The sequence below is a fragment of the Halichoerus grypus genome, chromosome 4, assembly GCF_964656455.1.
Source record: "Halichoerus grypus chromosome 4, mHalGry1.hap1.1, whole genome shotgun sequence".
NCBI classification, from domain to species: Eukaryota; Metazoa; Chordata; class Mammalia; order Carnivora; family Phocidae; genus Halichoerus; species Halichoerus grypus.
The window spans coordinates 114,968,244-114,992,832 of record NC_135715.1 but is presented as its reverse complement, the minus strand read 5'-3'; the positions used below and the strand labels follow the sequence as shown (position 1 = coordinate 114,992,832).

The window sequence follows — 24,589 nt, the reverse complement described above, 5'->3', positions numbered from 1 at the left end:
AGGGCTTAGACAGGAACTGATAATGCAAATTCATGACTGGCATTAGCAATAGCCTCATTTTACCCACACAGTAGACTGGTCTCCTGCCAACATCCAAAATATATTATCATTCAATTCCAAAACCATGAATCAATGACCTTTAGACAATCTGCACTCTTTTTTTTTTTTTCCTATTGACAAGGGGAATAGAGGATTAACTGTACCAGAAATTAACATAGGACTTTTCTCCTGGAGAGGTAAGAGTTCAAAACACTTTTCAGATAAACAACGTCGTTTGTCTTCCAATATCCCACGGCTGGGGGGGGGTGGGGGGGTGGGGGGGTGGTGGTCTAAGCTGCACCTTCATTGGAATTCTATGTCTGAGGCCACTGTTTCTAATCCCTACTTGGTTCATGGATCTTAAAGTGCTCAGTGCCACAGGAAATAATTGGCGCACTTCACAGCTGCACTCAGATAAAGATCACACACACACACACATATTCGCATGTACACTGACACCAACAACCAATACGTTTTATAAGATTAAAAACATCTAGAAATATATCCAGCTCCTATAATGTATACATTGTATCTCAAAACAGGGAAAAATGAAAAAAAGAATTTTTAAAAAACTAAAAGTGCTCTGAGATCCCTGAATTTCAGTAAGCTTACCTTGTTTTCAACAGTTCAGGTGCTTATTTAAAGCACCCACTATGTGCCAAGTACTGTTTCAGGAACTGGAATTAAAAGTTGGACACAAACCCTACTCCGACAGTACTTACGAGATCTGTCGTAAAACAGGTCGTTCCAGATGACAGGGACAGGTTAGGTGTAATGTCAGCTGTATAGCTAAACAGTGCTCAGAGAATGGTCACTTAACCCCTCCTGGGGGCCCCAGGGGGCTTCCTGGGGGAGCAGACACAGACAGAGACCTGACAGGTGAGCAGAACCTGCTGGAATGAAGACAGAGTGGTATGGCGAAGGACCCTGGGCTCAGCTGAAGGTTACATACCCAAAATCCAATCACTCCTTCTTTGTTACAAACAGAAATTCAATTTTGTTCAGGGTGGCATCCGGCCTGACTCGAAATAGCTTCCCAGAATGTCCTACAGCCCTGGTGATCATGTGACACCGTCCGGGCTAATGAGATGCAAATGACAGCCACAGTAGGGCTTCCAGGAAAGCTGATACCTTACCCGTGCCTTTTGCTTTTCCAGAGGTGAGTGTCATTTTGGGGAGTATGAGGAGTAGGAAGATGGAACAAAACTGGTCTCAGAGCTGTCACATCTGCCCTGGCCTGCCAGCTTCCAGTCTTCTTATTAATGAGAAAAGGCAGTGCCCGTTAGGTGTAGCCCCTGGAGTGTGGATGCATCCGGATGGGTGCAAACAGAAACCCATTTTATATACATAGGCAAGACTCTACGCATTACTATTTGTTTTATTTGTTTGCAAATCAAATCTTAGAGCAAACGTTAACATCCAAAAGCAACATTCCTGAATCCTTCACTTTTACCAAAACATGAAATTAAGGATGTCCTGGCACTTTCAAAAAGTGCTGTTATAATTAAGCAGCAAACACTATTAACAATTGTGGTAGCAGAAAGTTTAAATATGATATTTAATCCAGCGCTAATAAAACAAGATTGCAATGGCCAGTAACATTTGTGGTTTCCTCCGGAAAAAAAAATCACATGAAGACATAAATCCCAGGGCTTAAATAAAATTTATTTAGACAAGACTTTTTCCTCTCATCCTGCAGAAGAACTACGAACTTTCTCTCCCTCCCTCCCTTTCCTCTCTCTCTCTCTCTCTCTCTCTCTCTCTCTCACACACACACACACACACACACCCTGCCTTTTGTTGTTTTCTTACATACAATCATACAATCACTGGTCTCCAGCACTGACGTCGCTTTCCTTTTGCTACAGAAACAGCAGCTGAGACCTATCATCAGCAGAAAACCATGCAAGGGTTTTAAAGGCTGTTTCTTTGTTGCCTGGGGGAAAAATGTTAAGAGCCGGGTACCCCTTGAGGGTGGAGGAAACAGCAAGAAGACAATGGATCGTGGATCACCACATCAAAAACCAATGATGTATTGTATGGTGACTAACATAACATAATAAAATTTTTAAAAAAAGCGCTCAGGCAGAGGACCGCCACCACGGCCCGCCCCTGGCACGATCACTCCGTGTTCCTTCGGGTCTAGAAGCATCAGGTGGTTGTCCTGGGACTTCCCTACCAGCACCACCAGCCCCTCTTCAGCTGAAGAGGGCAGGGACGTCGGTGCAGATGCTCCAGTCCTGGCTTTTACCCTAAGTCACTGCTCCCCATAGACAATCACACTGGCTTCTCTTACCTGGGCAATAAGGGGTTTGACCTGCATCAGTGATTCTAAGCCTGGGGGGTTTTGTGGACCAGTAAAATTTAACTTGAAAACAAAAAACTGTTCCAACAAAGCTTTGCCAATGTTGTGTTTTTCTTTACAAGGCTGTACAAATAAAGCAACAAGAAAAGCCGAAACAGACATAATGTTCCCAACCACACTTTATTGGGAAATGGATCCTTTTATTTTATTTTTTTTTTAAGATTTTATTTATTTAGGGTGGCGCCTGGGTAAAAAGATTTTATTTATTTATTTGACAGAGAGAGACACAGCGAGAGCAGGAACACAAGCAGGGGGAGTAGGAGAGGGAGAAGCAGGCTTCCCACAGAGCAGGGAGCCCGACGCGGGGCTCGATCCCAAGACCCTGGGATCATGACCTGAGCCGAAGGCAGATGCTAAATGACTGAGCCACCTGGGCGCCCGAAATGGATCCTTTTATGATGAAGGATTCCATTCTGCCCATTTTGTAAGAGTCAGGCTGTCTACTCAGTCTCTTAATATTCTCCTAATGATTTTTTATCTTTTATTTATATATTTTGCTCTGTATTTTGAAATGTTTTTTCCACTTGATTTTCCAGACCAGTTTATCCCAACAGTTCCTATATTCCAAAAGTTCTTGATTTTTTGGGACATAGATCCCTCTTTCAGTCTAGTGAAAACCAATGGACCCATTCCCAAAGCAGTAGTTTTATTTTTGTTAAAGATTTTATTTATTTATTTATTTGAGAGAGAGAGAGCAGGGGGAGGGGTAGAGGGAGAAGCAGACTCCCCGCTGAGCAGGGAGCCCGATAAGGGACTCCATCCCAGGACCCTGGGATCACGACCTGAGCTGAAGGCAGATGCTTAACCGACTGAGCCACCGAGGCGTCCCTCAAAGCAGTATTTTTAAAGGCATAATGTGAAATACATAGGATTACAAAGCAAACCAATTATATTTAAATATCAATATAAAAATATTAAAATACACAAACTTGTGATATAGCAATATATATGCTTCTTTATTATGACATTAAATATCAAGCTCTAGTGGTGATGTTAATAATGATCATAATTTCAAGCAGTGGTGAGCATAAATGATATTTTGAGATGTCTGCAACAACTCTAATGTTATCTGAAAATATTTTAGATTTCTACTGATGACAAAGTCACAGGCACCACTAATCTTCTTGTGGTTTCATTAGAAGATAATAAAAATAAAGATGCATTTTTCCTTCCAAATTAAATGCCATATTCTCCTATATTTGGTAACAGAAAATTTCCAGCTTACCCTAACATTACTACTTGTTTCTTTATAGCCCACTCCATCCCACATCCAACAGCATAAGTACATCCATACAGGATGTGTCAAAGTGACGTGGGACTAAATATCAGGAAAAAGGAAGTCATTTTCTTACCCTGGTCCTCCAGCCATCCCACTGCCCCCTCTCCAGAGGCAATCACTGTTAACAATTCCTTGATATCTACAGAATGTTTCCTTTACAAACCATTTTGTTTAAATTCTAGATAACTTTATTTTGCAATGGGATTGCTTTATATCTTTTTTTAAATTATCATCTTTCTCCTCCATCCTTCTATTTGACCAACACCACTTATCTTCTGCTTATTATTCTCTGGTGCCTGGGTCCTTTTATCTTGATTTCCATGGCCTACTCATTGCTTTATTCACCCTCCAAGTGCAGGTCAAGCTATAGGACACTTTGAGCAGCTATAACTGCATGAGCCTGAGGCTTGTCTGGTGGGCTGACTCCACCTGTCTGTCCTCCACTAAGGTTCCCAGAAGAACCTCCTTGCACACGCCTCCCTCAGCCTTCCAGGTAGCAAGAGGGTGTTCTAATGAGAAGAAAGCAGCCTCTCTCTAAAATCCCACTGGTAGTACTTCCAGGGGAGCCACAAGACAAAATAATAGCCCCCTCCACTCCCAGACACACAGCCACCTTCTGCCGTCCCTATCCTATCATAAAATAGAGGACAGTCTTCCAAAACAGGGAACTCAGACCTCATAATAAAAGGGCAAATCTTCCCCCAAGAAAAGGCAGTTGGCATATGATAGTCATACAAATCACAAGAACATGCAGAGAAAAAGGAGCAGATGGAAGAAAGGCAAACACTGAAGGAATCATAGAGGAAAATACCCCTACCTAGCAAAAAGACTGCAGTTGGCAGGTTGAAAGAGCTTGTCCAGTCCCAAGTTAAGGATGATTACAAAAGACACATTTCAATGCAAACCCTGGTACTCGCTAGAATAAAGAAAAGCTATGGTTTTTATGTGTTTCTCTCATAATCACTTATCTTACTCTATTCCCTCTTTAATTCTAGTTGGTGTTTCTTAATAGAGCCTCCTGGGTTTTCCAAAAATAATCATCGGCTCGATGAGGAAATTTTATTTTTCCTTTTTAATATTTCTTCCTGTCATTTCTTGTCTTGTATTTTCTAAAACCTCCAAAAGTCTGTTAAAAAGTGGTAATAGCTGTCTTATTTCTGATCTTAATGAAAAATATTGGAAGATTCTAGACAAAAATAATAAGTTACCTATAAAGGAAAGAGAATTAGATTAACATCAGACTTCATCTGCACGCTACCAAGAGGAAAGAATCTCATTCCCTGAATTCTGTGCCCATCCGAGATATCTTTCACCTCCCACAGTTACAGGAAATACTGAAGTTAATATAATAACCACAACAAGAGTACCATTGAGTTAATATTCATATAGCACTCATCCAGTGCCAGCTTCCATTCTATGCATTTCACTTACTGTAATAGTTTGTCTACAAGGTGGCTCCCATTAATTCCTTCCCTCCCGCTCCATTCATGCCAGTTCAGGATGGGGTCTAGTCTCCCATCTCATAGCATCTGGTATAAGTGTCACTGCACCAGCTCTGAGCCAAGACATTATGAAGACCGGCACTCTTCTGCCTCCTGGAGTTTCCAAGCAGGAAAGCCAGACTTCTCAGATGAAGGGAAAGGTTGTATAAGAAAAACAGCCATGTGAGTGAAAAAAGCCATGTTGGACATCAAGCCTAGCTGAACCTTCAGAAAATTCCAGCCCCGGCTGCTATTTGATTCTGACCACACGAGAGCCCCCAAACAAGAATGGGTCAGCCAAGCGCAACCTACAGAACCACGAGAGATAATAATAAGTTGTTGTTGGGGCACCCGGGTGGCTCAGTCGGTTAAGCGTCTGCCTACTGCTCAGGTTATGGTCCCGGAGTCCTGGGATCGAGCCCCGCATCAGGCTCCCTGCTCAGTGGGGAGCCTGCTTTTCCCTCTGCCCCTCCCCCTGCTCATGCTCTCTCTTTCTCTCGCTCCCTCTCTCTCTCAAATAAATAAATAAAATCTTTAAAAAAAATAAGTTGTTGTCTGTACTGCTGTTTTGGGGTAGTTCATTATATAGCAGTAGATGATCAGAATACTGACACTAATGCGTTTAATCTTTACAATATTCCTACCAGGTAGCTGTTATCGGTACTGCTATTTTACAGAGAAGGAGACAATGGCCCAGGTGCCTTAAACTTTCCAAGGCTTACACAGCTAGAAAGAAAATTCTTGGAGAATTGCAATGATTCAAAAATAAATAAACCCCATGCTTCATATGTAAAAAATATGGGGAAGGACTCTAGTCCAACAAAAATGCATCGGAGCAGAGATCTCAAGAGAGAGGAAAAGGGAATGGAGAAGGAATAGCAATGAGAAGTATATCATGCAAATATATTGTGAAATCTAAGATACTATGGATACCATAACTGAGAGCATGTTAACTAGATGTGAAAGGCTTCTGAAATAACAGACAGACTGCAAGGGTAACAGTCATAGTCAAGAAGGAAAGGAAATGTAGGAGTTGGAAAGGAGCAAGGCTGGAGGCAGGAAAAAGAAAAAGAAGCAGGGGCGCCTGGGTGGCTCAGTTGGTTAAATGTCCGACTCTTGATTTTGGTTCAGGTCGTGATCTGGGGTTTGTGAGATCAAGCCCTGCATCAAGCTCACGCTGGGCATAGAGCCTGCTTAAGATTCTCTCTCTCCCTCTTCCTCTGCCCCTCCCTGTCTCTCTCCCTCTCCTTCTTCTCCCTCCCTCTCTAAAAAAAAAAAAGAGAGAGAGAGAGAAAGAAAGAAAAAAGAAGCAAATGCATTCTGAAGTTCTTGGTATGAATTTCTGTAAGATATAAATCAACAAAACTGATTCACATAGAAAATCAAATAGACCAATTATCGTAGGAGGGATTTGGAAAGTGGTTAAATTCCTACCATTAAGAAAGAAAGCAGAAACAGATGATTTTACAGTGAGTTCCAGATAACTTATAAGGAATAAAAATGTTATTAAATTATTCAAGACTATAGAAACCTAGAGAAAGCCCCTAAATCCATTTTATAAAACTAGTTTAGCCTTTAAACCAAAATTGATAAAAGCAGTACAATACAAGAAACCCACAGAGCAATCTCACTTATAAACATTTGCTTATTTGTTATCCCACTTGTAAAAATTCTAAGTAAAATATTAGCAAGCACATCCCAAAGTAGATGAAATGAATACCGCCAGTGATCAAGTAGAGTTTCCACCAGTTTCCACCAGCAAATCCATCCACATCATTCATGATAGCAACAAACGCATGGAGGGAAAGTGGTTGGTTACATCAATAGGTTCTAAAAACAGTTGGTAAAATTCAACAACCATTTTTAATAAAACTCCTAGTAAAATATAAACAGAAAGAAACCTTTTGAATATGAAAATATCTATTTATCAAAAATCAACTGCAAATGTCATTCTAAAAAATACCAGGAATAAGATGGGATGCCAGCAGTGCATCTACATATATATATCTACATAAATCTATACAAATAGAGTCTACGGGGAGAGAAAATTTTCCTTTTTTGCCAATAATATGTTTATATACCCAGAAATTCCAACTCTGGTTCAAAAATGAAAACTACTAGAATCAATGAAGGAGACTGATCAGGTGGCTGGAAGTTTAGAGCTTTTCTCCATATTTGCAATGAAAATATAATAGCATTCTAATAGCATCCAAAAGGCAAAGAAAGATTAGAGATATGTACATAAATTCAAAATTCATACATCCATTTAATGCAATGTGGATTAGAGTCCCAAATTTTTAAAGTGGATATAATATGTTTAGGCAAGATTAAATGTCCAAAAATTGGCAAGAAATTTTTGAGAAAGAATAATGAGGGAAGGGCCATACCAGACTTAAATCCACTAAAATAAAAACCTGACCCGGATGGGCATCTGGGCGGCTCAGTTGGTTAAGCGTCTGCCTTCGGCTCAGGTCATGATCTCAGGGTTGAGATTGAGCCCGGTGTCAGGCTTCCTGCTGAGCAGTGAGTCTGCTTCTCCCTCTGCCCCTCCCTTCCTTGCTCTTGCTCTTTAATAAATAAAATCTTAAAAAAACAAAACAAACAAACAAACAAAAACATGGCATGGGAATGAATAACAGAACAGAACAGACTGGAGAGCCCAGAAATGAATCCCAGTATCATTTCTGGAGTAAACCCCCTGCACTTGATCATTGGCAATATTCATAGAATAGAAGCTTCTATTTGATAAAGTGAGTATTGTGATCCATTGTGGAGAGAACATCTCATTGATAAAGGGCACATGCACAACAGGATATCATGCAAACAGACAATAAGAATTAGGTGGAGCTCCTACCCTCCCCATCTTATTATGAGGTCACTAAAGAGAATGAGTGAGATACATGCCATCTCAACAATGGAAGTCCATGAGGTATTGCTCAGTAAGAGAAGGAAAATTCAAAGTATATTATAGCAACCCTTCTGTGGAATGTCTTGTCCACTATTTAGAATTGCAGATAATGTGGACCCTGATCACATGACTAACACTGCTTTAGAGGACGCCTCTTTGTACAATATCTACATTTATATCTGTATATATTTGTAAATGTCTATATAACACATGGAGAGAAATATGGAAATATATATCTGCATAAACTAGGTTGTTCAACACGGTTGACAGTAGAGTGAGGGAGTCGTGGATGTGAAGGGAAGGCAGAAGCAAACAATATAATTTTTAAAAGGTATCCACAATAAATGCAGAATGTTTAAAAGGATCTAATTTATGAAGAATTATTTGCACACACACACATACACACACCAGTGTGTTTGTATAGAGGAAGAGATTCACAGAGAGAGAGAGAGAGAGATGAAAGGATGGGCACCCAAATGTTATTGGTAGTTATCACAAAGGCATAAATTTCAGGTGATTTTTCCTTTATGTAATCAGGAAAAAATAAGTTTCATTATTAATTATTAAAAAAGAGGTTGAAATTGTGAAATACAAATTTATGGTACAAATTCAGTTTTAAAATATATTTTAAATAGATGTCAAGTCAGAGGGTCTTCATATTATTGCATGTGAAGTTTAAATAAGGTGGAGACTGAAAGCCCATAGCACATGCCTGACACACAGAATAATGATCCCTACTGTCATTATTCCCAGAAGTTTAGAGGTCACCTGTTGACAACTCTGTCTAGTTGTAGCAAAAGTATAACCCAAGTGAAGGGGAGGCTCATAGAATCACTAATGGCTCTAAAATCCCCTTCATGCAGTAGAAAAAGAAAATCGGCTGATTTCCTCAATACAACTGCACAGCAAAAAGAGATGACATCATCGTGAATTAAGAGCTGAAGCAAAAACATTTGCTTCTGACTTCCTGAACAGAAGGTCTTAAGTACCCTTGTCACCCTGATAGAAACGTGACAGTGTAAGCTGATTACAGCACTTTTTTATTCTAGACTGTTGAGCCACCTGATTTGTAAGCAGGCTTTGAATAATACCTCCCTACCTCCATCATCGGGTCTGGAAGAGCCCTTCCAGGCTCCTTTGGCACCTTGGTATTCAAACCCCACCACAAAGGAAAACCGATCACCCTGTTACTGCCGTATCTTCAGCAGTCAGTGCTTCAAAGCCCCAGGAGCTAAGAGATGGTAATAGATTCCAGGAGAACTTAGAAATCCCTGCGGTTAAAATACTTTTTAAAATGTATCCAGTCTTTCTAGCTGGGGAAAGCTAATCTCATCTTCTCTCACGGTACAGTGCAACCCCGATCCCTTAATCTTGCTCAGATTTGTGCATAACGCCCTCTGAGGTTTAAGTAATGCTGTGTCCAAAAAGACAGCTCCCTGCCGCTCCCCTGGCCTGCAGCCAGCCAGCTGCCCACACAAGGCAAGCGGGATCACACTTGGCTCTGACCCCTTCCCGGTGAGGCTCCTTGCCCACCCTCCAACCTCTATGCCGGCTAACTCAGTGAGCCTTAATTCTTGATAACACTGGTTTTGTAGTACCATCTAATATCCTAAAAAGAGCAAGTATGAGGCTATTTATTTTGATTTTTTTAAAGATTTTTATGTATGTATGTATGTATGTATTTATTTATTTGACAGAGAGAGACACAGCGAGAGAAGGAACACAAGCAGGGGGAGTGGGAGAGGGAGAAGCGGGCTTCCCGCGGAGTAGGGAGCCCGACGCGGGGCTCGATCCCAAGACTCTGGGATCATGACTTGAGCCGAAGGTAGACGCTTAACAATTTATTTTGAAAATCTATGGTTCTACAGTGGTGACGAGGAAATAATACTATCTTCACACAGTGAAGAGCTTTGGATTCATCCACTCACCATTGTCATTTATGACCAGATCAACTCCCGCGCCTTGCTGCTGAAAATGCTAGAAACATAAGAATAGGTTTTAAATGGAAACTCTTCAAGCTAAATGAGCCCTCAAAATACTTTGGATGGCATCAATTTAAGTGTAAAACTGAAAAGCTATAGATGCATAAATGTACTCAGAACTCTGATTATAATTACCATGAAAAAGGGCTTTATAGTCATCACTGAATCATTCGAACTTCAGAAGTTAGAAAAGACTTACACAAAGCTAAACCTGATTGAGGCAAGTATAGTGAAAGAACACAAGACCCTATACCTTTCATCACGCACTGGAGTCAATGTGCAAGGATTATATTTTCTAGTGGGGTCCTACATAGAGTGATATTCTTTCACTGACAGAGAACCTTCCCAGGGGGTCAAATTTGGATCTAAAGGATTTCAAAGGAATACATATTCAAGACTTTTGTATAGAAGAATGAAAGAAAGAAAGAAAGAAAGAAAGAAAGAAAGAAAGAAAGAAAGAAAGAAAGAGGAAGAAAGAAAGGAAAGGAAGGAAGGAAGAAAGGAAAGAAAGAAAGAGAAAGAAAGAAAGAAAGAAAGAAAGAAAGAAAGAAAGAAAGAAAGAAAGAAAGAAAGAAAGAAAGAAAAACATACCACCTCTGTATGCAGCATCCTGTTTATATAAATGGGAATAACACTCACTGCTATGCAATCACAGCTTCCCTTTTCCTCAGGGGGACTGATAATCACTGCATGAATCTCCAAGATGTTGAAAGAAAGGTTGAAGTATGCCAAGCACTCAGAAATTCTACCTTCCTCCTACTTAGTCCAAACAACCCTCGAGAAATTGTTTTCCACAACCACATAGATGATGTTTTTTATGTCCACATTACACACTCCCCACCCTGTACCCTGACTTTGAGAAATACATTTCTGTCAGTTAAGCCACCCAGGCTGTGGTATTTTGTGATGGCAGCCCGAGCTGACAAGACACCCTCCTCCTGGGGCTTCCCTCTGCTCTGTTAACTTGACTACAGTCAGTCAAACTGCTGACTAACCCCAGTTGTTGTCCTGGTAAATGCACATTCCTGGTTCTCTACTTCCCCACAAACAAGTTAGGATATATTATAACTCAAAAAAGGAGGCTGTCTCTGACTAAGGCAGAGGGCCACCAAACAAGGTAAGAACGAGCCAACATGAAAACCTGCAATGAAATGGAGCCACAGGAAGTGCTAGATGAGTAGAAGACAGGAAGAGAGGACAAGCGAGGCACCCCTGAGTATCCTACAGCAGTGAGAAGCAGACGGCATGTAGCTTCACAGCTACAATGTGGGTGCGGGTCCCTCCTGAGGGACAAGGGTATTCTTCCCCTTTCCAAGGAATTGGACAAGAGATTATTCAAAGTAGAAGTGAAATAAGAAGGTGCTGAGAGGAAGAGGTCAGAAAGCAAGACTAAACAGTAGGGCTACAAGGGTGCAGATTTTCAAAATTGGCCATAGCTTCTTTCAAATCTCCAGTATAGAACATTTTAAAAATCACACAAGGTCCAAAATATGAGTAAAGTACCTGGATAGAATATCTCCTGACAAGGAATTCAAAGCAAAATAATCAGAATCAATTGCATTTAATTAACAGGCAGGATATAATGCTTTCAGGTGTTTACATATTTATTATTCTATTTGGGAAAATGCTAGGAGTTTCAATACTAAATGGCCAAGAGCCCGGGACAGGCAGGGGGTCCACTAGCTTGATCCCAGGAGAGCATGCCATTATGCTAGCCTCAAAAATGCACCCACCCAGTACTGGAGGGCACCCTGCACTGTAGCCTCCGAGAGAGGGCTTCCGGCTCGGGTCCTGACAGGACAGAGGCAGTCAGGAACAGGCGGAGGGACTCACTGGAAACATGAAGCTGGTCCACCTCCACTCAAGGCTGTCTCAGGGAAAGATCAACTTTGCATTGAACAAAAGACTTTATAGACCAAAAATAAAGACACCAAACCAAAACCCCCTTGCAGTGACAGGTCAAAACCCTTAATCCTGGTGACCTTCACTGCTATTCAAATGTAACCATTGTGATGAAAATGTGCCTGGATCCAGTTTGTAAGCCAAGAAGCAGACAAGCACAGATGTTCCCTCAGGCCATTCATTAATGCATGGGGCCATTTTGGCTTCTCTGTTTCTAATTTTCATATTTCTCTAATTTGGTTCTCATCCTCCAAATGTCTGACTCAATCTTTCATTCTGAAGCCAGTTCCATGCCTAGCTGTGATTATAATATCCTTATGTCCTAAAATTCTAAACTTTAGGTATCTTGATTTCAGTAAGCCCAGGAAAACATTAGCAAATCAACTCAAAGAGACAGGGGTACCCACCCCTGTCCCCCATCCTGATAACTGGCTCTGTCTCTCTCAGGCACACACGGGACAGTGTTTCTGCCATGAAAGTGCTTCTTAGCAAAAGGCAAGGGAGATTGTTATCAGAATGGAAATTAAGAAGAGTGATCGATCAAATGTCACAAAGCAACTATAATTCATAAGTCTTTAAAAGCTAAGGCTTTGGGTATTCTTTTTTTTAACCTCTCAGCCACTCTCCCTTCCCCCTAAAATCATGGCATAATTGACCTGTAAGTCCTATGCTGTAACTTGACCTGACAATGTCCACTGTAAAGCTTAACAAAGTGTGCAGTACAGTACTAACCCATACTGTTGGGCAAGGAATTTTCTGGAACTTTCCCAGTCCTTCCAGGGGAGAAGAAAGATAATGTGCCTAGAATCAGGAAGGGTTAGATCACCAGGTTGTTGAGAATTTTTAATCTTTCTTTTAATGTAAGTCATAGTACCGGGGCGCCTGGGTGGCTCAGTCGTTAAGCGTCTGCCTTTGGCTCAGGTCATGATCCCCAGGTTCTGGGATTGAGCCCCGCATCGGGCTCCCTGCTCAGCAGAGCGCCTGCTTCTCCCTCTCCTTCTCCCCCTGCTTGTATTCCCTCTCTCCCTGTCTCTCTCTCCGTCAAATAAATAAATAAAATCTTTAAAAAAAAAATGTAAGTCATAGTACCATTAACTTGAATGTTACTGAAAACAAATACAGTTGAGCCACTCAGTAAATAACAACACAGACAAGGAGAAAAAGTATTTGACTTCAAATGCAGCCAATCATCTTATAAAAAGAAACCCAAGCATTCAGGCAAGAACTACAGGACTCTCCCTCCATTCCCCCTCTCATCACACCCCTGACTCCTCCAGCTCCCCACCCCGTAACCCCTGTTGTTGAGTTGTGAAACTTCCATGGGCATTACCCAATTCCCAGATATGTTCTCCTGACACATCATTTGCATGAGGACTTCATCCATCGTGTGTGGCTTTCCTGAATCCAGGAAGGTGGAGCCCAGGACTTCTCAACCTTGTCTTCTTAACGAACCCAACAGTAGAGTAAGCAAATGCCTACACAAGGGGGATTGAGATCCAGCACAAAGTAGAAAGTCTAAATTTCTTTGATACCTCATGTTTCTTTTTTTTTTAAGTGTCAATTACAATCTACTCTTTAATATATTCATCTGTTTTCATATCAAGCCAGTGTGTTGTCTGAATTCATGTGAAATGAATGCTGCAGGAAGCTGCACCAGGTTAATCTTATTTGTGTGTTTGGTACACTGTGTCAATTTACACAACCTCTATTTCCAAAGAAGTTCACTCAAACTTTTAATCCCCTTTGTCTTTGTATAGCAGCTTAAAAAAAAGGGGGTGAGAGAAAAGCAGTTTGGCATATTTAATTATTAAAATAAAATTGAAGTCATTGTTCAGAAACATCTAGAAGAAAAAGTAGTTCAATTTTATTCTTTTCCCTGTTTTCTCTTCCATTCTTCCTCTATAGTCTAGTGGAATGCAGTAGGTAGAATTTTTGCTACTTTCCTACTGCCTTTTTTCTTTTTTTTCTGTAGCTAACAGATACCTATGCCAAATGCGAAGTCCATTCCAAGTAGTTTAGGGAATTACAGGTTAATTCCTCCAATGCCTGTAAAGGGGGTGGCATCTGACCCAGACCTACATGGAATACACATCTCCTTCGCTACAAAGATTGGTTTAGGAATGGGCATGTGGTCAACCAAGCCAGAGAACTCCCCAGCACTTTTGCTCAGAGTTCTTTCCCCTACATTGCTACTGTATGTATATGTATAAAATATCTGAAGAAATCACTGTCCATCTTTGTTAATATGTGAAGAAGCCTCCTAAGAATCAAGCCAATTTATATAAAAGAGGTGCTCAAAGAGAATTAAGAGGAGAAATGTGGAGAGAAAGGCATAGAGAGACAGTGCCCTGATGACACCCCTTTAACCCCTAGATTTCACTGTACCTGAAGCCAGAGTACCCCCTCAGACCTCCCATTTATGAGAGAGGGGGGGAAAAATCCTCTTTGGGCATAAGGTAGTTTAAGTTAGGTTTAGTCATTTATAACTTAATACTTTCGAAAATGAAAATAGGGACATGTGATTTTACTCCACATCCTTCAACACTCCCTATCAAATACTTGGAAGGAATCCAAACTCTCTAGTGTAGCACCCAGGCCATCTGCCATCTAGACCCCACCTTCCGTAGGTCAAGGGTTACTGAAGGATGAGCCTTGGTCTTGTAGACTACATGCAAAGATGATTGGGAAGACACTTCGAAGATGCTTGAAAAAGGACATCTTCCCTGTTTCTCAATTTACTTCATCATTTGTACTTACGGCTCCCTCTATATTCTCTAGTCTACCTACTGCTGCCTGACCTATTCCCCTTGCTGGGAGTGTCTCATCTCATTACCTGCCTGGGGAATGTTCATCCTTGTATCTCAGCCCAAGCAGGTTCCCACGTGACAACTCTCCCTCACTCTTTTCCCATTGAGGTGCTCACCTCCTAGCTTCCTGAGGACCATTCTGGGGAGGTGGGTGGGGGGATGGGAGAAACAGGTGATGGGGATTAAGAGTACACTTATAGTGATGAGTGCTGAGTAATGTATAGAATTGCTGAATTACTATATTGTATACCTGAAACTAATATAATATTGTATGTTAACTGTACTGGAATTAAAATTTTTTTCAAATAGAGAATTTCTTGGAAATCTCTATTTCCAAAGAAGTTCACTCAAACTTTTAATCCCCTTTGTCTTTGTATAGCAGCTTAAAAAAGGGGGGGTGAGAGAAAGGTAGTTTGGCGTATTTAATTATTTAAATAAAATTGAAGTCATTGTTTAGAAACATCTAGAAGAAAGAGTAGTTCAATTTTATTCTTTTCCCTGTTTTCTCTTCCATTCTTCCTCTATATTCTAGTGGAATGCAGTAGGTAGAATTTTTGCTACTTTCCTACTGCTTTTCTTTTTTTTTTCTGTAACTTAGAAAATAGACATTTTAGACCACATCTGAAGCCGTCTCTCTCTGTGCCTTTCTCTCCACATTTCTCCTCTTGATTCTCTTTGAGCACCTCTTTTATATAAATTGGCTTGATTCTTAGGAGGCTTCTTCACATATTAACAAAGATGGACACTGATTTCTTCAGATATTTTATATGTATACATATAGTAGCAATATAGGGGAAAGAACTCTGAGTAGTTGGCTTTCTGGAAGAGCACCTCAATGTTGCTAAGGGGACAGTGTCATTGTCATGCTGGGTGTACTGAGATTTTTCCATTTGGTCTCATCTGTCACAACTGCAGTCCCAACTTTGCTGGGACGGACACACAAGTTCCTGAAGCAGGAAAAGCCTCGATTTTGTGCATTACATGCAAAGATGATTAGAAGAGACTAAGTCTTAAGAAAACACATCTTCCCACATTCTCAGTGCATTTCATTGTTCACACTCGACAGGTAGCCACGGTGCAGCAGGACTGCATGCAGCCCTATAGGAAGAGGCATTGGTGCTGGTCCTCCAGAACCCCCCATTCACGGCTGACTGCAGTGCACCTTACACCCATTCTCTCCCTTTTCAGAAATTCCGTTTAGCTTCAGACGTGGTCTAAAATGTCTATTTCCTGAGTTGTTGCTCTCTGCTAAATGAGAAGGCAGAGTTCTGCACTATCTGCCTCCTTGTTTGCACCAGAATAGGCCCCCAAGCAAGGCCCACAGTTGCCACCTGGAAAGCAGGTATTCGGGTCCGGGTCTGAGTCTGATAATAAAGGACCCATTTCCACCCTCGCTGCTGAAGGCCATATACTGCAAGAGACAGGAGTTTTTAGCAGCTGAAGAAAAGAGGATGACATCAGTGAGAAGCAGAGAATCAGGCCCTTCCGTATCAATAAGCATTGTTAAAATTTAAAGCACATGGTAGATGAGAAATCTGAAAATCATCTTACAAAGAGGGGGAAATTCTAGGCAGCTGCAGTGGAAACCAAAATACTCCAAATCTAAGTGCAATGGGAAGCAAACCTAGTACCCTGCCATTACTGTTCTGAAGACTCTCCTTTCCTTATAATTATAACTAAATTCAGGTTAGTCTTCATTCTTCAAGATGGGGTAAGTTTGTCCACATGCTATTTATTTTTTTACAGAAGATTCAAAAGTTTAAAACACATGGATTAGGTTTTAAGGACATTTTCATTTTGGAAAACATAGGCAATTATAATGGTTAATTACAGGTTTGGGGAGAAATTCTTGATCCTTTGCCAAAATGTATGCATTCAACTGTACCTGGGGAACAGTGACTTGGGGAATGGTGGTGATGTTCTAGACCCAAGCGCTGCCTTAATTATCCAACTCCTGGAAAGGAAGCCAAACCCCACCCCACTCTCCAAAGGAAGTAGTTCTGTTCTCTCTCTCTCTCCCTCTCCCCTGCCTCCTCTGTACATATAAAGATAAACGTGTCCTTTTTTTTTTTTTTTTTTAGTGCCAGAGAAAAGTCAAACCTTTCCCCTCCCCCTTTCCTGTAGCTGTTCTGGAAAGAGCACAAACAAATAAGCTTTGATTTCTCTGTTTGATAATCATGGAAAAGGAAAATTTTCAATTTCTGTACAGAGCCAGTCTAATTGCTTTCACTCAATTCATTGGGCATTTCAGTCTAAGAAAATAAATCTCCTCAATTGCCTGGCTGAGAAGACCAGTTAAGTCCCCTAACTGTTAACAAGAAGGTCACCAAGGTAGCCCTATGCAGACATGACTGATATCAGGACTCTGTTGCTAGTTATCGAAATTGCCAATTTCTTTTGCACACCAGGGCTTATCTCTGACGAATACTGTTAAACTCAGATAAATCCAATATGTCCTTGCTGGGTTTGTCCTCCTGGGGGCTTAGTGAAAGAAATGTGCCTTTCAGATGCTTCTGCTCTGAATGTTGCATGCAGAGAGGGCCAGTGAGATCAGTCAGTTGAGTTTATGCAGAGGGAATAAAATGAGGCATTTATTCAAACTCTGCCACCTAGAATGCTATCAGCTCTCCTTCGGAGAGCAGAGGAATCAAAAGAGAAGCAACGGGGAGAGAAAATGAAAGGATGGGTCCTAGGAAGCCACTTGAAGGTAGAAGGTCGCCGTATTTGCACCTGGACAGAGCTACATAAAGAGTGAGGGAAGTCCCTTAGTCTCCTCCCAGAAATCCACAGTGACACCTGGAGATAGGCTGTTCTCTTTGTGCTCTTTCCTCCACGGGGCCAGCTGCAATGCCAGCTCCAGCACCCAACTGTGGCAAGCGCCACGTCAAGTGGAACGTTTCTCCGACCAACTCCCGTGACTGGGACCAGTGCTGGGCCTTTAACACAGGACGAAGCAGATGATGGAGATTCACACTCTGGCACAAAGGACTTGAAAGAGACATGTCCCCCAGTGCTTCTCAATTCCCACGACAAATGAGCACAGTCATCCAGGAATTTCTATAGGGAATGCCATCTTGAGTTTTCTACAGCCATGGGCAGATGCCCAAGAGTTTGTGATCAAAACACTTTGTCTTTGGTTTATGTCACAAATGGAAATGTCTGCTACCTCACACATCAAATTGGACCCTATACATATTTTGCCGATTTCTTTAGTAAATAAAATGTGAATATCTTATAATTGAGGTGCTGTCAAAATATGAAAATTCTAGTATGGATGCTTAGATCGATTTGTTCATACATTCAGTCAGTTAACAAATATTTAATGGGTTTCCATCGTATGCTAGGAACTGCAGTGGGAATACAAGTAGGAATAAGACACAGCCCCTATCCCAAGAAGCCTGCAGGATAGAGGAAATGAGAATTTAATGTCATGTTTGCTACAATATGGTTTTGTGGGGTTTTTTTGCAGAGTATCATTGGACCATAAAGGAAGATTCCATGACTGTCTATGGGATTTGGGAAGTCTTCACAAAAGAAATGGCATTTAATTTAAATCCTTAAAGATGAATACATGTTTTATAGGTGGAGAAACAAGTGCCAGGTCATAGTAAACACAACATAAGCAGGGAAACTCAGTTGTATTATTTACTGGTATACATCATCAGGTCCCAGGAAATTATTACCACTGTTACCTAAAAGCAAATGCATTAAAGCTTTAAATTGAAAAGTTCTAAATTTGCTCAAAGTACACTCAGTTCATTGTAATTTGCCAAACTGATTCCTTTCTATGGTATTTATACAGTTCATGGAAGGCTCTGACTCACAATGACTTAGTAAGATTAGTTCTCTTTCATTCTAGTTTCCATGTATGGCTTCCTTTGGTCCTTTGGTCCTCCGTTATTTGGGGTCTCTTTAAACTGAACTGACTTTAATCTTTGGACTGTACATGTGGCAATACACATGATCGTCAAGTCTCTTTGATGTGAAACTAACAGATGTCGAGTTTAATTTTGTGGTACTTTGATAAAAGGATTACGGGAAGGCTCATGAAAGCAATCACCTTACTTGAAAAACTGAATTTTAACAATCATCAATGAGGCCAAAGATGTGGTTAAGCTCAGCCTAGTAAGAAATGAACATATTACAAAATGAACACTCATATTGGATAGTTTCTGACCCAAAGTCACTTACTGACCTATTAAAACTTGAGGCAATATTCAAGGTGAGTCAGCTGGTACAGAAAACTTTGAGTACTTTCACATAATCTAAAAAGCACTTACTGGACTTGGGATAATAAAAAAGTTTGGAAAATTGAGTAGTAACGATGGTTGCACAACATTGTGGATGTAATTAATGTTATTAAATTGTACACTTTAAAATGGTTAAAATGGTCAATTTTATGTCATGTATATTTTACCACAATAAAAAGTATCCCCAAAGCACTCACTGGAATATTTTCTTTATAAACCAGATATTAACATTCAAAGTTTTTTATTCTTACCATTTTCCTTGGAGAATATTCTAAAAGATCATCACAGGCTCTCTAGTTAAAGCCATTGCCTTGTATCCAGGAAAAACCATATGTAATATTTTAGCAGTATAAGAAAACATAGTCTATCTTAAAGAATTCTGGAGGAGGTCAGTCCACAATATTTTCATATATTTCTCTTAAACTAATGAAGTAGCAGCATTACACCAGGCTATCAATTTGAGTATCTACTACTCTTCTATAGACATTCTGAAATTATTCCAGTTCCTACAGTTTTTATGTGTGACCAAAATTTGTGCATAGTTAAGTTCTTCTGACACTAAGTAAATTTTATACAAGATTAGAATCAAGCTGTTGAAAGATTTAGAAACTCCAGTGATTTATGGTATAGTCAGTGACACCGAACCGAGATGCTGACGGCTGTCGGTGTGAGTTTCACAAACATGATTTAGGACCACAGCATCGGATCTCAAGGAGGGTGAAAAGCAGTGAGTAAAATTCAGAAGGTAGAGTATGGTATAGAGTTCCTTGTAAGAGTCAGCATTTTAAGGAGGAGATACAGCAACTGAAAATGATTAAGCCATTTCTAATACAATAGGAAAATAATCTGTTCAACCTTAGAAATTCTATTCAAACCTACTTCATATTTTTCATATAATTCATATTTTACCTTAATACCACTATGCATATGGCATAATTAGGATCATAGGAGATGTGACTGCAGAGTAAGAAGAATAATTTCATACCTAATTCCTATTTATAATAATACTTTGCACTTAAGGAAATTATAACTTCCCATGTTAACAAAAGTATTTCTGAAAATATATTTATGATCTGGAAAGCAACCAGAATTTCCATTAACAAGGCCATGTTTTTCCTATTAAGTTAAGTAGATTTCATTTTTAAACTCTGCAAGGATTTTCTCACCATTAAACTTGCTTTCCCCTGGACTGCGACCCAAAATGTTAGAACTCAACACTTGATAGACAAAGAGCATGGACTCTGATCTCTCTGTGGGACAATTCAGAGCAGTAAAACATGGGAGGATAAAGAGAGATTCCATGAAGTACTTTCATATCTGGAAATCATTGCTAATTAACACATTAAAAAAGAGAAGGCTGACAGAGAAAAAGAATTCTAGACTACCGTCCAGAGGACGTGGATTTGAGCCCCATGCTTTGACTTCAAGCCATCGGATTTTAGAACACTCACTTTCTCCACCACCTCACAGGGTTGTTGGGACCATTAGCTTATGAGAAAGCACTTGGTAAATGGAATAGCACTGCCGAAGGGACATTACTACTGATAATAAAGACCAACAGCAGCTTTAAACATTAGTCCACAGCATTAGACATTATGTCATTCATGCTCCTATTCTCCTGGATGACAACGTTGTCTTCCTTCTCTTTTCTCCTCAAACTTCTACCATTCTCTACTCTAGCGTTACTCTCTGTTGGTGATCTGTTTTCTCAGTTCACTGAGAAATCTGAAGAAATCAGAAAAGAACTTCCACACACTCTCCCCACCACCTCTACCCACCTGCCAGAATCTATGCTGCCTTGACACCACTCTTGGTCTCACACTTACACCTTATCCATCTGTAAATCTTCAAAATACATCCATATCCTGACCTCTTCTCACGACTCCAGTGCCCCCTCACTTCTTACCAGGAATATTGCGGTAACCTCCTACCGGTTCTCCCTGCTTCCACGCTGGCCCCGCTAGTTTCTTCTCAGCACAGCAGGCAGTGATTCTTGTAAAAGATACATCAGTTAAATTCCTCCCCTCTGCTTAGAACCTTCTGTGGCTCTCTCACTCAGAGTAAAACCCAGAGGTGTCGCAAAGGTTTCCGAAGTACTATATAGTACAGCTCCCATTACTTTTCTGATCTTATATCATCTCCTACCACTCTCCCCTGATCGCTCCACTGCTTGCTAGCTCTCAAAGTTGCCAACAATTCCTGTCTCAGGACATTTGCACTTGCTCCTTCCTCTGTGAGGAGTGCTCTTTCCCCAGAGAGCCATACAGTTTGCCTCCTCACCTCTACCCAGTTTTTGTGTAGTCACCTTTCCAGTGATGTCTTCCCTGACCTTATTTAAAACTGCAAATCTCTCCCCATCCCCCTGCTCTGCTTTATTTCTAGGTAGATCTCATATTACTTACTCTTCACCTTCTAATATACAATATCATTTATTGATCTGTCTCCCCTCATCCTGCAGATAATATAAGCCTTTCAAGGGTAGGGATTCTGTCCGTTCCCTGTTATATACCTGGCACTTAGAACAATACCTGACACTTCGTAGTCTCTGCCTGATAAATATTTATTGAATTAATAAATTATTGAATCACAGATGTTAGCCATAAATTTCAGATATCTAGTCTATTCTCTTACTCTGAGGTAGGTAAGAAGACAGAATTCCTGTATTCTAAAAGACATAACTGATCCCAAGAGGACCATGGCACTCTTACACCGAAAGGAGCACAGCTGATGTGGGACAGAACAGAGCTCAGGGCAGGGCTCCTCCTCAAACAGAGGAGACTCTGACCTGCAGCACAGGGAAGCTTAACCACGCGCATGAGCATAAACTCTCCTGCAGCTGATTGGGGTTAAGCCTGATAACGAGGCTGATCCAGAATTTTTTCAAATATCAATTTTTATTTTTTAAATTTTTTTTAAAGATTTTATTTATTTATTTGAGAGAGAGCAAGCGAGAGCACAAGCAGGGGGGCGGGGCAGAGGGAGAGGGAGAAGCAGACTCTCCCTCTGAGCAGGGAGCTGACCCCAGGACCCTGAGATCATGACCTGAGCTGAAGGCAGACACTCAGCCACCTGAGTCACACAGGTTCCCCCAAATATCAACTTTTAAATGGAGGTCTAATCTACCCCACCAGGCACTGGGCAGCCTTTGGATATTTTTTTATTCCCATACTGTTACTGCTGAACATTTACCATGATCAGTTTATAAAGACAAGGCTTCTGATGGTTTACCAGTTTTCTCGAAGGTTCCAGGGGTCTCCGATGGTCTCTGCTTCATTTGCCCCTCTCTTCTTCTCAGGCTGGAGTCCTCTAATTCCCACCCACTCCCAACTTCCAGCTGCTTCTCTGATACCAAACCACCGCAGCCTGAATGTGTTCTCTGATGACACCCCCTCTTGCCCTTGAGTTGAGGGAGCCCCTATCCCACACATGCTCGTCCTCCTGCCTGTGCAACCCAACACAAACTCTGCTTGACAACACGCCCAAAGGTTCCTGGGAGAGCAGGTTTCGGTCAATTCAATGATCAAATATCTTCCTCAAATAGCCCAAGACAATCAGAAAAACTGTTTGCTAATACTCAGTATCCTCAAATAGAATCACTGTCTTACAAAAATCAGCTAATCAGGCAATTGGTATTTTTTGTGTATCCATATTCTCTGCAAGACACTGTGCAAAATACCGTGGAGAAAACAGAGGGTAGGCACGAGATTCTTAGATGAGGCAGGACATACGTACACTGCAAGACAAACCAACAATGCAGAGATGGGGAGAGCGAGCCTGAGGGACGGAGGCCGCTGCAGCACTCCCTGCGGGGCTAGTCACACAAGGTCTCCTGTGGCAACCACAGGGCGAGCTGAGGAGCTATGTAACTGGAAAGGGTAGCCAGCTTATTAAATTAAATTGCTGAGTGCAAGACTTCCCTTCTACCTTCTGCAAAAAGACCTGTGCAAATCAAAATAACCACTCATCAGTAACAGGACCCATGTTGTATCTTGCAGAGAATAGGCATTCAAATAATATTTGTCAAAAGTTAGTGACTATTAAAATAAGTGAAAAGAATGAAGCTCAAGTGACCACTTAAAAACAAGAGAACTAAAGTGAAGCGACTGGACAAGTACTATTATTAAAAGTTTGATCATAGAAGCTCCCTTCATTCTGCCTACAATTAGATAGGGCCAGGAGAGTCATTCCCAAGAATGGTAAAACTTAGGCATCACCAGCTTCAGAAGGTGCATGGAAAATGTAGACTGGAGCCATGTGCTACCGGATCCCCCGGGCCCTGCCCAGGGCCTGGCACACAGGAGACGTAGTGCGTGTGGCCGAGGGAGGCTCCGGGGCAGGAAGAGCGCAGAGCCAGCGAACCAAGATGAAGATATGGAGACTGGAGGCGCAAGAGGAGCCCTAACAGAGTTCCACTGCTTTGCTTTTCTACACTCACATTCTTACGTGGCACATGAGAGTCACCGTGCCTTCAAGGTCAGAGCCTTAAAGAGAAAGCCTGGGAACCATGCTCTGGCCTCCCGCAGCGCTCCTCAAAGTCTGAGAGAGCAGCTACTGTGCGCAGCGCCCACTGCAGCCTAGGACCTGGTTAGCAATTGCAACTTTCTCAAGTCATTAGGCAAAGCAGCCAGATTCCTGCACCATCTCCGTGCACCAGAACTTACCACCAGACCCAAGAGCCCCCATGTTTCAGCACATTTCCCCAAAAAAGGAAGGAAGAAAGAAAAAAACCGCAAGTCATCTATTTTATAGCCACAGAAAAATCACTTGCCCAATTCAAAGCAGAATACACTCTTCATCTTTCTTGTAGACAAAGTCCTAAACCGGGGGCCACCACTTCTCTTAGCAGCAGTGGCCTAAAACCTGGTTAAAACAGTGGAATCCTAGAGCAGATGGCTCATATAGGCATAACCATGCACACGGGAGGTCTGATTTAATGCCCCCTCCTGGCACCAGTGTGGCAAGGAAGATGCAAGGTATGGTGTTTGGGGACTGCACAGTGGGCAGTTTGTATAAAGCCAAGAGAGAGGAACACACAAGTTTTGGCCTATTCTATAATTAAATGAATTTACTCAGTACTATAGCTATCAAACAGGGATATTAAATATTAAATATTAGGGACAGTAGCACTGGTTACACAGAGGCTCTACTGTCACTTCTAAGGATTTCAGATCTCAGTTCTGCTCCTCATGAGCTGTGTGCACTTGGATTAAGTTGCTTACTGCCAACGAGATACTGCATCTAAAGCCCACAGGACAGTAGGTAGGACACGGTGAGCACAGTCATGTATTACACTTAGACCCTTTACATAGGTAAGGCATCTGAGAATAATACATTTTTACATTGCACTTAAATAATACAATTAGTTGCATTTACTTCTTATTACAGCATTGCCCAGTAGTTACGATTAGTAGCCTTTTACAGATGGGTGTGTGGGTTCCAAGGCCCCAAACCTTTGTTCTCTCACCATTCCTGTAACGGTTTTTCCAGATTAGAAGGGCCCCACCTACTAAGGAGAAGGTCAGAGGCAGTGGAGAAAAAACTGCTGGGGTCGGTGTGGGGCTGGTGAGGACCCACTA

The 24,589-nt window shown here is 41.3% G+C and overlaps 1 protein-coding gene across 2 annotated transcripts in view; it reads right to left on the bottom strand.

Moving 5' to 3' along the window:
* Positions 1-24,589, bottom strand: part of LYPD6 (LY6/PLAUR domain containing 6) — a 118,119-nt gene that overhangs the window by 51,650 nt on the left and 41,880 nt on the right. The gene's annotated exons all lie outside the window — the stretch shown is intronic.